At 42.4% G+C, this 15,159-nt stretch overlaps 1 protein-coding gene across 2 annotated transcripts in view; it reads right to left on the bottom strand.

Annotated features, from left to right (window-relative positions):
- The window catches only part of RCAN2 (regulator of calcineurin 2), a 275,296-nt gene extending 260,659 nt beyond the window's left edge, over window positions 1–14,637 (bottom strand). Inside the window, exon 1 of one of the 2 annotated variants that reach the window (XM_030315639.1) lies at window positions 14,585–14,637. The gene's annotated coding sequence lies outside the window, so the exon portion shown is untranslated. Of the gene's footprint in view, window positions 1–14,234; window positions 14,360–14,584 lie in introns of those variants that run through there. The other variant, XM_030315641.1, reaches the window with a different exon arrangement.
- Window positions 14,638–15,159: the final 522 nt, after the last annotated feature.

The raw sequence follows: 15,159 nt of genomic DNA on the forward strand, positions 1-15,159 counted from the left end.
TTATTATTATGGGAAGCTTTCTAGACATCTATATCTACAAATTGTATGCAAACTGTTTCTTCTTTTTGTTATTATTATAATGACCTTTGATTTAATTATAAACAACTTAGTGGTTCATTCTTTATCATAATAGGAATCTGATCAAAATAATATCTGGCTTCTAGCAGCGATGTCTCAATGATTACTATTGTCTCCTTGGGTTCATTATAATTAGCCATAAAAAAAAGTCCATTTGCAATTAGGAAAAGGAATGTGCACATTTGGCAACATTTACAGTGACGTGATTGACAGCAGAAAGACTGAACAGAATCCCTACAACATGAGAGAATAACCTCATAATGGTATTAATATATTAAAAATAAACCACCACCAACACTAGCATAAGAAAAGAGGCATATCAATGGCTGAAGCAATGATTAGGATATAGAAAAGGCTGCATGCAAATATCTCAATAGTGGGAACCCAAAAACAAAAAGTGACATAATTTGGAAAAGCACTAAAAGGCCTGGCCTAATTAAAACAAACAAACAAATAAATAAACAAAACGGAATCAAAAACATCTGGCAGAGAAAACTACTGTCTCAGACAGGATCTCTCACCAAACTAGATGATGACCCATTTCTAGGAGATGTTCTTAAATCTAGATGATTTCAAATGACTACCAGGTTCCTTTTTTTTTTAATATTAAAAAAATTATCTTTTAGCCAAGTGTTTATATTCTACCACTGGAACATCACTTCTTTTTTTTTCATAGGAAGGGAGCTTATCTCTATATTTACTTATTTGTTTATCCATTCTTTTGCAAGGAAGAAGTATTATTTTAGCTTTTCAAAGCCTGAGGATCCCTGAGATGAGGGTTTCTGAGAAGAAGAATGAGCGTGACAGATTCTAAAGGGAAATTTTCTGAACAAAGTCAGAGGGAGTCTGTCATGTTCCAGCAGCACCCTTCCAGAAATGGAATAACTCAAAGAGAGCTCATGGTTGATGGGAGGTGGGGCAGGAAGGGTGCTGTTGGATCCCTTAGAGTTATTGCACCGCTTTGGGCTCCCAGATACACTGGAAACAGCCCCCCAACACCAGTTGGTGAAGGTCTTTAATCTTTACTTATTTTTTGCATGTTCTTCCCTAAAGGATATGCCCTTGAAATGTATACTGTCATGAAAAATACCTAGGATTGGTTTTCACGATATCCATTAAAGTACTTCTAATTTTGTTCAGATAAAATAACGTCCTCACAGTATACACACTTGGCTTGAGTTGTAAGACAATAGCCACGTATGGTTGTGAGAACATGATGACACCAAGGGAAAGAGGTTAAATTAAAGGTGCAAAGAAACACCGAAAGTCGGGTACAGGATTTGGGCCTTCTCTCCCAAGACAAGAGCCTTTGCAATAATAGTCATACTTAAATGTAAGATTTTAAAAAGCATTTTAAAGAATAAAACTAGAACCTCATGAGGAGCCATGCTACATTTGGAGATTTCCACATTTGGAGACCCTGAAGGCCATTTCATGAGTAATACAGTGTCACCCCTACAGCACCTGCCCTTGTGGCCTCCCGGGAGCTGGTTAGGTTAATAACAGGAAGCATGAAAAAAGCCGAGCACCACAGAGGCAAAAACCATGCATCTGGGTGTTCCCACAGGACCACTGTGGACTGTCCCATGTCTCACTGTAAGCTATTAATAATTTCACTAATACGCGATTGCACCTATCCTAGAGCCATTCTAAATTTCTTAATGTCTTCAGTTTCTGGTTTCATGGTCTGAACAGTTTTCACAGAGCCTGAGGAAGGGGCTACAGGTTTGAATCAGAGTAACATCCTCGGGGAGCCGAGGCGAGCTGTCCAGGTACACCATTTATTTCACCTCTTCCTGGAGGCAACTTTCCAATGGGTTTGCACACATGTGGGGGCATGAAAAACCTCCCTGGCCCCATCAGAGCCACACTGGCTCTCCCAGGGTAGTTGTAGACCAGAATGTGGAATCCCCTCTCCCACCCATGATACCAGGGTGCCAAGAATTCCCGTGGGGCTCCATGAGCTGTGACACTTAGACCAAGGTAAGAAGGTAGGCCTGAAAATCTGACTGAGAAAAATACTTCAATTCAGAGCCTCACCTAAATGTCACCTTGTCAATTTTTGAAGTTTAATGCTAAACAACAGCTGTGTATAGACAGAAATCACCAAGAGACAGAAAAATGAGAAAATAAAGGATACCAAATAAACATATTTATAATATAGCAGTTGCTGAAGATATCGTCCCTGACCAAAATTTAGCCGTTTTATAAACAGTTGTTCATACATCATAAAAGATCAAATGAATATCATTAATGCAACACAGCAGGAAAAAATTAACATATTCATGAATTAATACTTTGCTTTCACTTGTCTTGTCAAGTGAGACTTTGCTCTTGAGCATATAAATTTTTGCTTGAACTACCATTAATTTATCTGAATTTACCATCTTCTATTTCAAAATTCATACGATACCTGTAATCAAATAAATAATTTCTTTCTGGGCAAATTATTAAACCTTGAAAGGAAGTATAAATTGGACTTTGATTTTTCTAGTGAGGCCCCATTACTAGACCTTTATCTTTAATAGCTGCAGAAGTCAAATCAAAAAAATAAATTATATTGAGGCACCTGGGTGGCTCAGTTGGTTAAGCGGTTAAGCATCTGACTTTTGGCTCAGGTCATAATCTCACAGCTCGTGGGTTCCAGCCCCTCTTCAGGCTCAGCTGACAGCTGGGAGCCTGGAGCCTGCTTCAGATTCTGTGTCTCCCTCTCTCTCTGCTCCTCCCCCACTTGCACGCATGCTCGCTCTCTCTCTCTCTCTCTCTCTCTCAAAAATAAACATTAAAATTTTTTTAAATAAATCATTAATTTAGCCTGTCTTTCAGAAAATGTCATGGTGGAAAATGATTCAAATTGACTGTTTATCTCAATATCTCAATAACTGGTCAATATAATCAAGACAGTTGATGATGGCCTAATAGTGAATGCAAAGCCTTTTTTTGAAAGACTAATCTGAATAATCATGAAATGAAAATTCTAGAATAATAACCAGTTAAGTGATTTTTAAGAAGATTCTAATTGAAAATCCTAGTTGTTTATACAAAAGAAGGTGAAAAGACATACCTGTCAGAAGCCTGCCCAAAGGCCCTGCCAAAGTGGAAGGGGAACCGGTCAAAACCAACTAAAGCAAATACACATGCAAATTTACTCTGCATATTTTTCAGGATTTAAAGGCAAACTGAACCAGTTCTCACTTAAACAGAAGTTGCCTATTCCACTTAGTTTAAGTCAGCTTCAGTGGCTCAACAGGCTGCAATGACAGCTGTCAGTGTTCTGGCCCCACATGGCCCATGGCATCGAATGCCAAGCCCCTGATAATGGAACCACCGGGAGAAAAGTGAATCCACTATAGCCAGCTCTCCTCTACACACTTATGCACGTAAAATCTACCACATCCCCACCCACACATTCTCAATTCCCATATGCGCGCAGGCGTGCACACACACACACACACACACACACACACAATCCCAACCTCCTTGAAGCACTGTTAAGCAAGTGCATTTCCAGAGTAAGAGTTATCTCAGAAAAGCACTAATACCAATCACCCCTACTTCCACCGGAAAGGTGCTTACAAGCAGGACAGAAGTGAGACCTACATTCTAATGCATTGCTTGTAGGAATGTTAAATTACTGCAACCTCCCGGAAAAATAATGAAACACGATGTCAAAACACAGAGAAAGCCTTCAGAAGGTCCATCTATTTGAGCCAGTAATTCTACTTCTAACAATCTCTCCTAGAAAATGACCCAAAAAGTAGAAAAAATATGACCCAAGATGTTCGTCAAACTTTATTCATGATCCTTGGTTAACTGAGGATCAGCTAAATGTCCAACAATACGGGAGAAGGTAAATGAATTTGGTAAAATCATACATGGGAATGCTCTGCAGATACTGAAAACAATGTTCACAAAGTCTGTTGACTTTGCATAAAAAGTTATTTAAAATGTTTGGTGAAATGCACAGAATGCAAAATTCTGTACCTTGTATGATTCCCAATTCTATACAAGATAGGCATATAAAAAGCCTGAAAGGAAATAACAACAAAATGTTAATAGTAATTATCACTTGTTCATGAGAATACATGTGATTTTAATTGTCTCTTTTTTATACTATTCTGTTTTAATTTTTTTTAAGTTTTATAATAAGCACCTATGACCAAGAAAAAGAAACCATTAAAAAAATCATCTGGGGCGCCTGGGTGGCTCAGTTGGTTAGGCGGCCGACTTCAGCTCAGGTCATGATCTTGCAGTTTGTGGGTTCGAGCCCCACATCAGGCTCTGTGCTGGCAGCTCAGAGCCTGGAGCCTTATTTGGATTCTGTGTCTCCCTCTCTCTCTGCCCCTCCCCCACTCCTGCTCTGTCTCTCTCTCCCTCAAAAGTAAATAAACATTTAAAAAAATTAAAAAAAAAAAAAAAGAAAAACAGGCCAGAGGGTGCCTAGTTTTCCTGGTAAGTAGACAGACAACAGACACTGGGGGTGGGGGTGGTGTGGTGGTATTTGTGGCCTTCTTGAGCAGATTCCATGTCCTACCAGTCGCTCATGCTTAAACCCTGGTGACGATTTCTTGTACTCTACATCATGCCTATGCCTTTCTCGACCTTGGCTTTGACTTTCAGCCTTCTCTGTTTGTACTAAAACACTCCTCTGGCAGTTACCTCTTGTCTGTAAATCAGGTTCTCCACCCATCCCCTTTCACCAGCAGGACCCACGTCTATGGCCTCCTCAGCCTCCTCCTGCCCAGGCTGGTCAAGTCTTGGTATTGACAACAAGTAAGTTACCCTTAAAAAAAACAGCCACCATAAACAAACCACCAAAAAACAAGACAAGGAAAGACAGTTTTTTAATACATTCTATAAAAGCATTTATACACCAAACAGACCTGGGGCTATACCGGGCCCAACTATAACTGATCTCCTGAGAGGCCCCCACTGTGTCAGTCATCCTTAACATCTGTACAGGGTATCGCATTTTTCAGTGCACAGTCACAGACTCATAGCATTTCACCTTCACGACTCGAAGGTGGGCAGATCAAGTGTTCTTTTCCTAATTGGACAGATAAGAAAATAGCAATTCAGAGAATGGATACTGATTGGCTCGCTCCCCCTGCTCCTCAGGGTGTGCTCATCTGTAAATAGTGATGATAATACCCCCATGGTGGAGTTGTTGTAAGGATTAAATGAGATAACGTATGCAGGTGCTGAGCGCAGTGTCTGGAACAAGGGCAGCATTCAACAAATGCCAGCTCCTATGACGGCTAGGTCAATGGGAAGCTCAGGTTACATAGCTGGGAAGTGACAACGCCAGGATTAGGATCCAGGCCTTCTCATGCCAAGTCCAGGCTTTTTATGCTTTAATCCCCAACACCACAAAAGGAGTATTAGGACATGGCCCATGCCCTCAAAGAACTAGAATATTTGTAGCAGGCATCTCTTAAGTACATGAAACAACAAAAGCAATTATTCCCACCAAGAACTAAGGCAAAAGTGACAAAAACTAGGATGCAATGCTCAAGTACACAAATTTCTTTTGTCCAACAGTAACTGTTACCCTTTACAATGTCTTCTTATGCCACTTTCCAAAGCTTAAGAAACCCATGTTTCATCCCGGTTTCAAAATGAGTTGTGCGTGGGAGATCAGATATGAAAAGTAAGTCCCTTTCCATATTAATTACAGAAAATGTTTCTGTGGGCATTCTGAACTTCAGGAAGTTTGAGCTATTTTTGGAAACTTTTCTTTAACTTCTAGAAAGTACCATTCATGATCATACACTTTTTAAGGGACTTAAAAACAGCGTCAGTTGAGTTTAAGGCTGCTTCTTAAAAAAAAATCTTCAACTTGATTAATTAATCTAAACTACAACATATGACACCTGGTGGTTGATACAAGAGAAAGACACGAGGACAGTGAATATTTTAAAGGCGTAGGTAGCAGGCACACAAGCACAGACATAGGAGGAAGTCCTTCTGTCACCATATATTTGATGCCACAATAATAATCCCATAATAATGGGTTAGGCATACTATTTCTTTACAGTAATCCTGGCCTATTTATGAGGTAACAAAAGAAGAGCCTAAAACTTTGCAGAATGTTGAAACTTCTTTATATGTTAGAGGGTTATTTACTAATGGACACTTTGAGATTCACATCTTGAAAGGTTTTGATGTGCTATGTGTTTTATATTCTTAATATAGAGTTCTTTCTTTCCCTTTCTTTCTTTCTTCCTAGATTTATTGGAACGAGGAGAGAGAGAGAGAGAAGAATCCTAAGCAGGCTCCACCACTCAGCTGGAGACCAACACAGGGCTTTATCCCACAACCGCGGGATCATGACCTGAGCTGAAATCAAGAGCTCAACCGACTGAGCCACCCAGGTGCCCCTATACTACTTTCGAAGATAGAGAAGTGATGCTCATGAAGAGGTGGCCCTTACCAAAACTATAGGTAGGAGCTTTCCTAAGAAACACTCTATATAATCCCTTTACTGCATGTCTGTTCCCGGGGTGGAGGAGGGGAGTGTGAGGGGTGAGGACCCCCATTTACCGAGCCCCTTCAGTGAGGGAGTCTGGTATACAGTGCCTGCTTTATGTGATCTGTTTCACCTCCTACAACAGTCTTGTAACACGTATATTAATCACCCCAATTATTCAGAGATGAGCAAGCTAAGTCTCAGAATTTAAGGAACATGTCTAAAATAAAGAAATTGATCAGTGACTACGGAGATTCCTCTGCTTCAGTGCTCATTCAGGTTACCCCTCACTGAACTGGGCTGCCCCTCACATCAGACACCCTTGTCAGCACCTCCACTATAGACTAGTTCACATCAAATCATTTGAGTTAGGCCTTTTAGAAGTACTCCTATTCTATTCTAGACAACACAGATAACCGACAGACACATGAAAATATGCTCAACATCATTCATCATTAGGGAAATGCAAATCAAACCACAGTGAGATATCACCTGACATCTGTCAGAATAGCTGAAACAAAAAAACACAAGAGGGGCACCTGGGTGGCTCAGTCGGTTAAGCGTCCGACTTTGGCTCAGGTCATGATCTCATGGTTTGTGAGTTCGAGCCCCATGTCGGGCTCTGTGCTGACAGCTCAGAGCCTGGAGCCTGTTTCGGATTCTGTGTCTCCTTCTCTCTCTGCCCCTCCCCCACTCACACTCTGTCTCTCTCTCCTCTCAAAACTAAATAAACATTAAAATAAATTTAAAAAAAAACACAAGAAACAACAAGAGTTGGCTAGGATGTGGAGAAAAAGGAACCCTTGTGCACTGTTGGTGGGATGCATTTGGTGCAACCACTGTGGAAAACAGTATGGAGGTTCCCCAAAACATTAAAAATAGAAATACCATATGAATCAGTAATCCCATTACTGGGTATTTACCCAAAGAAAACAAAAACACCCTAATTCAAAAAGATATATGCACCCCTATATTTATTGCATCATTATTTACAATAGCCAAGATACGGAAGCAACCCAGGTGTCCATCCATAGACGAAGTGATGAAGAAGAATGGGGTGTACATACAATGGAATATTCCCCAGCCATAAAAGAAGAATGAGACCTTGCCATCTGCAACAACATGGATGATCTAGAGGGTATTATGCTAACTGAAATAAGTCAAAGACCAATACCGTATGATTCACTCATACGCAGAAGTTAAGAAACAAAGCAAATGAACAAACGAAAGACAAAAATCAGACTCTTAAATACAGAGAACAAACTTGGTTGCCGGAGGGGAGGTAGGTGTGGGATGGTTGAAAAGAGGCCAAGGGGATTAGGAACACACTTTTCCATGAGCACTGAGTAATGTACAGAACTGCTGAATCACTATACTGTTAAGGAGGAGGAGGAGAAGGAGGAAAAGTAGTAGGATTAGGGGCGCGCCTGGGTGGCTCAGTCGGTTTAAGCGTCCGACCTCGGCTCAGGTCATGATCTCACAGTTTGTAAGTTTGAGCCCCGCGACGGACTCTGCTGCAGCTTGGAGCCTGGAGCCTTGGATTCTGTGTGTCCTCCTCTCTCTGCCCCTCGTCGACTCAAGCCTCGCTGTCTCTCTCTCAAAATAAATAAACATAAAAAAAGAAAAAGTCGTAGCAGTAGTCCTATTCTAAAAGTGGCCAGGCAGGCATCATTTAACCCAAATCAGTGACTCTAGTAGTAAAATCTAGTGGTAAAATCTGAGACAGGGTGGCAGGACTTCCAAGTGTCAAGAATCTAGAGATCATCTGGTCAACCTCTTCTCCCGTTAATATACAGATTTAAAATAGCTAAGCCTAAGTGGGGCTGAGACTTTGCAGAGGTCACACCACAATCAGGTGTAGAGCCCAGATGAGAGCCAGAATCCTGACTGAATCCTGTTCTCTTCTACGGCATCAGCCACAAATATTCAAACATAGGGTAAAAAACACACTCCAGACTAATAGGACTTATTCCAACGTTATTAATTCACATGGTGATTCCGGATGCCGGCAAGGCCTGTGTGTACCTCTTATTAATTGTGTGGCCTAGACAAGGTACCCTCCCTTTGCCTTGGGTTTCTTATAAATTATATGAGAGTAACAATAGTGTCTGCTTCATGTGAGGCAAATATGATAATTCATATAGAGCTCTAACTCCCTGTGCTCAGGATAAACACTCAATAAATGGTATATAATTATCATTAAATTATTTTACTGTTATCACCACCACTCTTTCAGATCATTGACAGTTCATACTTTCACTTTTGGGGAAGTAGGTAGAAAGAACTTCCTGCAGTCAAATTCATCTCCCTCAGGGCACCTGGGTGGCTTAGTTAGCTGAGCATTGGACTTCAGCTCAGGTCATGATCTCATGGTTCATGAGTTCGAGCCCTACATACAGCCCTGCACCGAGCCAGCATCAAGCCCTGCATCAGTCTCCTCACTCACAGTGCGGAACCTGCTGGGGATTCTCTCTCTCCCTCTCTCCTCTCTCTCTGCCCCTGCCCCATTTGTGCGCGCGCACTGCTCTTTCTCTCTCAAATAAATAAACTTTAAACAATTTATTGAAAAAAATTCATCTACCTCTTCTCTAAAGTTAGCCCTAGGCAGTCTCAGGAATGAAGGTAAAATGAAGTAGAAGGTTGGCACCAAGAATAAAGAAATTACCATTGAAAATACAAGTGCCTCCTGAGCATTTTCATTTGATCTTTAAAGTCAGGGGCGCCTGGGTGGCTCGGTCGGTTAAGCCGTCCGACTTCGGCTCAGGTCATGATCTCACAGTCTGTGAGTTCGAGCCCCGCGTCGGGCTCTGTGCTGACAGCTCAGAGCCTGGAGCCTGTTTCAGATTCTGTGTCTCCCTCTCTCTCTGCCCCTCCCCTGTTCATGCTCTGTCTCTCTCTGTCTCAAAATAAATAACGTTAAAAAAAAATTAAAAAAAAATAATAAAGTCAAACTTCCCCATCTTTCTCAACCCACTCTTTCCCATTTACTACCCTTTTGCCTCAGTTTTACGGAGATACAATTGATATAATACAGGTATTATATTTATTTTAGGTGTACATCATAATGATTTGGTATTTGTATATATTGCAGAGTGATTGCCACAATAAGTTTAGTTAACTTCCATCACCTCCCATAGTTAGTTACACATATTTTTTCTTATGAGACAACTTTTAAGATCTACTCTCTAGGCAACTTTCAAATATACGGTACGGGATTATTAACTATAATCGCCACACTATACATTACATACCCAGGGCTTATTTATCTTATAACTGGAAGTTTGTACCTGTTGACCCCCTTCACCCATTTTGCCCACCTCCCATCGCCCACTCTCTGGCGACCACAAACCTGTTTCCTAGATCTATGAGCTTGGTTTGTTTTAAATTCCACATAGAAGTCAGATCACGTGATACTTATCTTTCTCTGACTTATTTAATTAGCATGATACCCTCAAGGTCCATCCATGTTGTTACAAATGACAGGGTTTTCTTCCTTCTATGGCTAAATAATATTCTATTTTATATATAAAATACATATATTTTCTTATATATATATAAAATATATATTTTTTCTTTCTTTTATCCATTCATTCATCAGCAGACGCTTGGGTTATTTCTCTCTCTTGGCTATTGTAAATAATGCTGTAATGAACATGGTGGTACAGATATTTTCTCAAGATAGTGAATTTGTTTCCTATATTTATTTCCTAATAAATTTCCAGATGTAGGATTGTTGGATCATATAATAGATCTACTTTTAATTTTTTGAGGAACTTCCATACTGTTTTCCATAGTGGCCACACCAATTTATATTCCCATCAATTATATTCCCAACAACAGTGCACAGGGATTACCTTTTTTCCCACATCCCTGCCAATACTTACCTCTTGGTTTTTTTGTTCTGTTTTGTTTTGATAATAGCCATTCTAAATAGGTATAAGGTAATAGCTCATTGTGGTTTTGATTTTCACTTCTCTGATAATTAGTGAGGTTGTGCACTTTTCCATGTACTTAATGGTCAGCTGTATGTCTTCTTTGGAAAAAAGGTGTATATTCAGATCCTTTGTCCATTTTTTTAATTGGATTGTTTGTGGGGTTTGGTTTTTTGTTTTGTTTTGTTTTGTTTTCTTGTTATTGAGTTGTATGTGTTCTTTATATGCTTTGGATATGAACTCTTATCAGATAAGTGATTTACAAATAGTTTCTCCCACTCCATGGGTTGCCTTTTCATTTTGTTGATGGTTTCCTTTCTTATTAAGAAGGTTTTTAGTTTGATATAGTCCCATTTGTTTATTTTTGCTTTTGTTGACAAATCCAAGAAATCATTGCCAAGACCAGTGTCAAGGAAATTACCCCCTATATTTTCTTACAGAAATTCCATGACTTCAAATCTTACATTTGAGCCTTTTATCCACTTTGACTTAATTTTTGTGTATGGTGTAATACAGTGGTCCAATTTTCCCAACACCATTATTGCAGAGACTATCCTTTCTTCATTGTATATTTTTGGTTCCTTTGTCATAAAATAATTGAACACATACAGGTGAGTTTATTTTTGAGATCTTTATTCTGTTCCACTGATTTATGTGTTTGTTTTTATGCCATGCTGCTTTGGTTACCACAATTTTATAACATAGTTTAAAATCAGAAAGTGTGATGCCTCCTGCTTTGTTCTTCTTTCTTGAGATTGCATTGGCTATTTGGAGTTTTTGTAGTTCCATACAAATTTTAGGACTGTTTGTTCTATTTCTGTGAAAAATGCCATTGGTATTTTGATAGGGATTGCATGGAATCTGTAGATTGCTTTGGGTAGTATGGACATTTTCACAATTTTAATTCTTGCAATCCATGAGCATGGACTATTTATTTGTGTCTTCTTCAATTTCTTTCATCAATGTTTTCAGTGTACAAATCTTTCACCTCCTTGGTTAAATTTATTCCTAGGTATTTTATTCTTTTTGATAGAATTATAAATGGGATTGTTTCTTTAATTTCTCTGATACTTCATTATTAGCCTATGGAAATGCAACTTATTTTGCTTATTGATTTCATATTTGCAACTTTACTGAATTTGTTTATTACTGCTAACAGTTTTTTAGTGGAGTCTCTAGAGCTTTCTATGTATATGTCACCTGCAAATAGAGACAGTTTTACTTCTTCCTTTCTTATTTGATGCCTTTCATTTATTTTTCATGCCTAATTACTCTGGCTGCCAGCACTATGTGGCAAATGAGCATCCTTGTTTTCTTCCTGATCTCAGAGGAAAAGATTTCAGTTGAAATTCCTCATCCTTCTCAAATCTAATCCTTCTCGCCTAATTCCTAACTTAGTTAAAAACCTGACCGTCCATCTAGACATCAACTCCTTCCACACCACCACCCACTTGGTGACCTACTACTACTAATTCTCCCTCTGAAATGGCTCTCTAAGGATCTCTCTTCTCTTTCTCTATCTTACCTGGCTCAAGCACAATTAATTTTTCTTCTTCTTCTTCTTCTTCTTCTTCTTCTTCTTCTTTTGCTTGCATCACTCCAGTGGTCTAAAATCTAAGCTCATTCCCCTTTGCGATACCACCTATTTAGGACCTCCAAAGTCACTTTTGCAAAATTCAAATTACATCAAATCTTTTCTCCTCAAAAAGGCTACATAGTTTCTCCTCCTCAGTAGAGTGTATTCACATCTCAGGCTCACTGAAACACCCCCCAAACTCTCCTGCCACCCCCTCATTTCAGAGGACCTAAATGTTCTTTGAACACAAACTTGCCTTTGATGTGGAACACCTACCTGGCCCCTTCTCTAGAAAAAAAAAAAGCTGCTGCTGCCTACTGGAATGCAGTCCAAGTGCACTGCTTTTCTGGAATCTCTTCCAGATTCCCTCCACCCTTCCTTCTTTGGGCTTCCAATGAACTTGTTCCTATCTCCACTAGCCATTCACCATGTGGATCACTATCACTTATTTTCTTATCCTTCTTTTCTGCTAGATTGATTTCTGAAATGCCTGGGCTTCATTCTTTTATCCCCTGGCACAGGGCCTACATGGCCCACAGTAGATGCTTAACAAATAACTGCTAAATAACCTGAGTGGATGGGGGCGCCTCAGTGGCTCAGCCGGCTAAGCATCTGACTTCAGTCAGGTCATCATCTTGCGGTTCATGAGTTCTAGCCCCACTTCGGGCTCTGTGCTGACAGCTTGGAGCCTGGAGCCTGCTTCAGATTCTGCGTCTCCCTCTCTCTCTGCCTCTGCCCCGCTCATTCTCATTCCCTCCCCCTCCCTTTCTCCCCCAAATAAATACTTAAAAAAATTAAACTGAGTGCATGGTACCCAAAGAAATAAAATTACCCAAAGAAATAAAATTAAACCTCAGTTACTATCAAAACCTGTCTCAATAAAGCTACTTTCCGTAATATATATAACTAACTGCAAACAATTACGTAAGTAGCTTTCAAAAGAGTGTAATGGGAACTTGCAAATGGCAAAGTTCTCGAGTTCCCACTTACGCTTGTTAAATGTTCATCAATGGAGAGGGAGAGCCACATCCTCCTAGATTTAGTTGGCTTCTGCAGGACCTGCACACACAAGGCATTCTGAAAGCTCCCGGGATCCTGTAGCTTTATTTGAGGACACTTTTCCCTCACAAAATTCTGTGGACTGGACTTGAGTAGTAGGTGCTCAATAAATGCTGATTTGATTTGCAGGGGATTTGAAAGCAAAGTGCAACTCACATTTTAGACTAATTCAATGCAATGACTGATTGTACTTAAGATAATAGCTCCAAGGCTAAAGAAAATCAATGGGCAGCCTGAAAAGCAGCCAAATGCTCACTCCCCTGCCTCGTTCTACAGTCAATGCTGACCTGCTTCTTGATCCTTTCCAGCTTCTCAGCTTTTCCGACTTCGCTGCTTCCCCAGAATGGAGAGGGCCAGTTAGCAAGTGTTGTCCTGTGCCTGTGATATATTTGTCCTGTGTTTTGATGTTGATGTAATATGTGAGAAAGTTGAGTGGCATTTTTTTTTAAATGTCCTACTTTTCCTAAAGCCTACCCTCTGTGTGACAGGTTAAAATGTGATTCTAGCTGAAGGAAGGAAGAAGTGTGGACTGGAAGGCCGTAGCCTTCGTTCACCTTCAGTTGTGGGACTGCATATTAAAAGGAGCCCAGAAACTGTTGTTTTTACTAAAATCATACCAAAAATAAAAAAATAAAAAAAAATAGCTCTGGTAACGAACTCATTAGATGTCCACTGAACACCTCTATCCCAATGATGTAGAAAATAGCAAAGATTCAAAGCATGCACCCTGCTATAACTCATTCTGGGATAAGAAAAAGACAGCAGTGCCTTGGAGAATAAATCATTAACTAAAAGTCAAACCGAGACACCCTGGAAACCAGTGAGACCAGGCGGCTGGGATTTGCCTGTTCCCTCTGGTGACTTCTAGAGCGAAGCATCCCACAGGCAGGCAAACTCAGCACACTGCACTCCCTTCTATTTCACTTTTCAAACTTGAAGTTATTTTTAGATGACCCATGCCCACTAATCCCAGGCAGGACAATTCCCAGCCCGCTGCGCCTCCAAGTACCTTCCTCCTCTCCAGCACTTTTTAGGAGCACTGATAAGGAGTTTCTAGTTCTCTCCCCTTTTTTTCCTCCCCTCAGAGTGCAGTCCACCTGCCCTCACCCCTTCTCCAAACCTCAGTCCACAGGGGGGCCACAGGCGTCATCTTCGCTGTTTTACTTGTGCACCTGCTGCTGCTACTAGGAAGGCGAGCCCTTGGGCCACTAGGAATGGGGCAGGGGCTCTTAGAGACCCGCGCCCTCTAGAGGGGGGTCAAGGGAGACCTCCGTCCCCACGGCCGCCGCGGGGACTGAGAGCCGGAGCAGATCCCCCTCCGTCCGCGGCTGCCGCCCCCCTACCCAGCCCCCGAACCCCACCGCGCCCGCCCGCCCCTCGCCGCGCCCTCAGCCACGGCCGGGGCGCCGCGCGCAGTCCCCGCTGGACCGGGCGCAGGGGCGAGCGGGCCGGCGCGGTTACATAACCGACCTGCTGGGCGTCCACGAAGCGCCGGCAGGGGCTGAGGCGGCGGCTCCGGCGTCCGCGGGGCCGGTGACTGCGGGCGCGGCGCTGCCTGCTCACCTGCCCGCCGGTGCGAGCGCGTGGGGGCGGGCGCGGTGCCCGCGGGCCTGGGCGTGGGGCCGTGCGCGGCGCGCCCCGCCTCCGGTCTCGCGGTCCGTGTGTCCCCGGCTCCGTGCCTCCCGCCCGCTCCTCCCCGCAACCTCGGCCGCCGTCAGCCGGGACAAAGCGGCTCCGGGGAGGGGCCGAGCCGCCGGCTCTCGCAGGAGCCAGCGGAGATGGGCGCGCCCCCAGCTCCGACTCATCGGGCCAACCTCCAATCAGACCCCAGGAAACCGAAAGCCCCTGTGTGGCCTACTCTCCTCTCCTCCCCCCTGACCCGGCGCCCTTCCCGGGCCCGCACCCGCTCGGCTCCCCGGGCTCCCACCCTGCCCCCGGCTCCCCCACACCCCGCTTCCCGTTCAGGGTGCCCGGGAAGCGAAGAAGACCCTCTGGACACCTAGCGCGCGGGCCGGTCCGCAGGAGTCCGGCCCCTGCGGGGAGGG

This window comes from Lynx canadensis, chromosome B2, assembly GCF_007474595.2.
Source record: "Lynx canadensis isolate LIC74 chromosome B2, mLynCan4.pri.v2, whole genome shotgun sequence".
NCBI lineage: Eukaryota > Metazoa > Chordata > Mammalia > Carnivora > Felidae > Lynx > Lynx canadensis.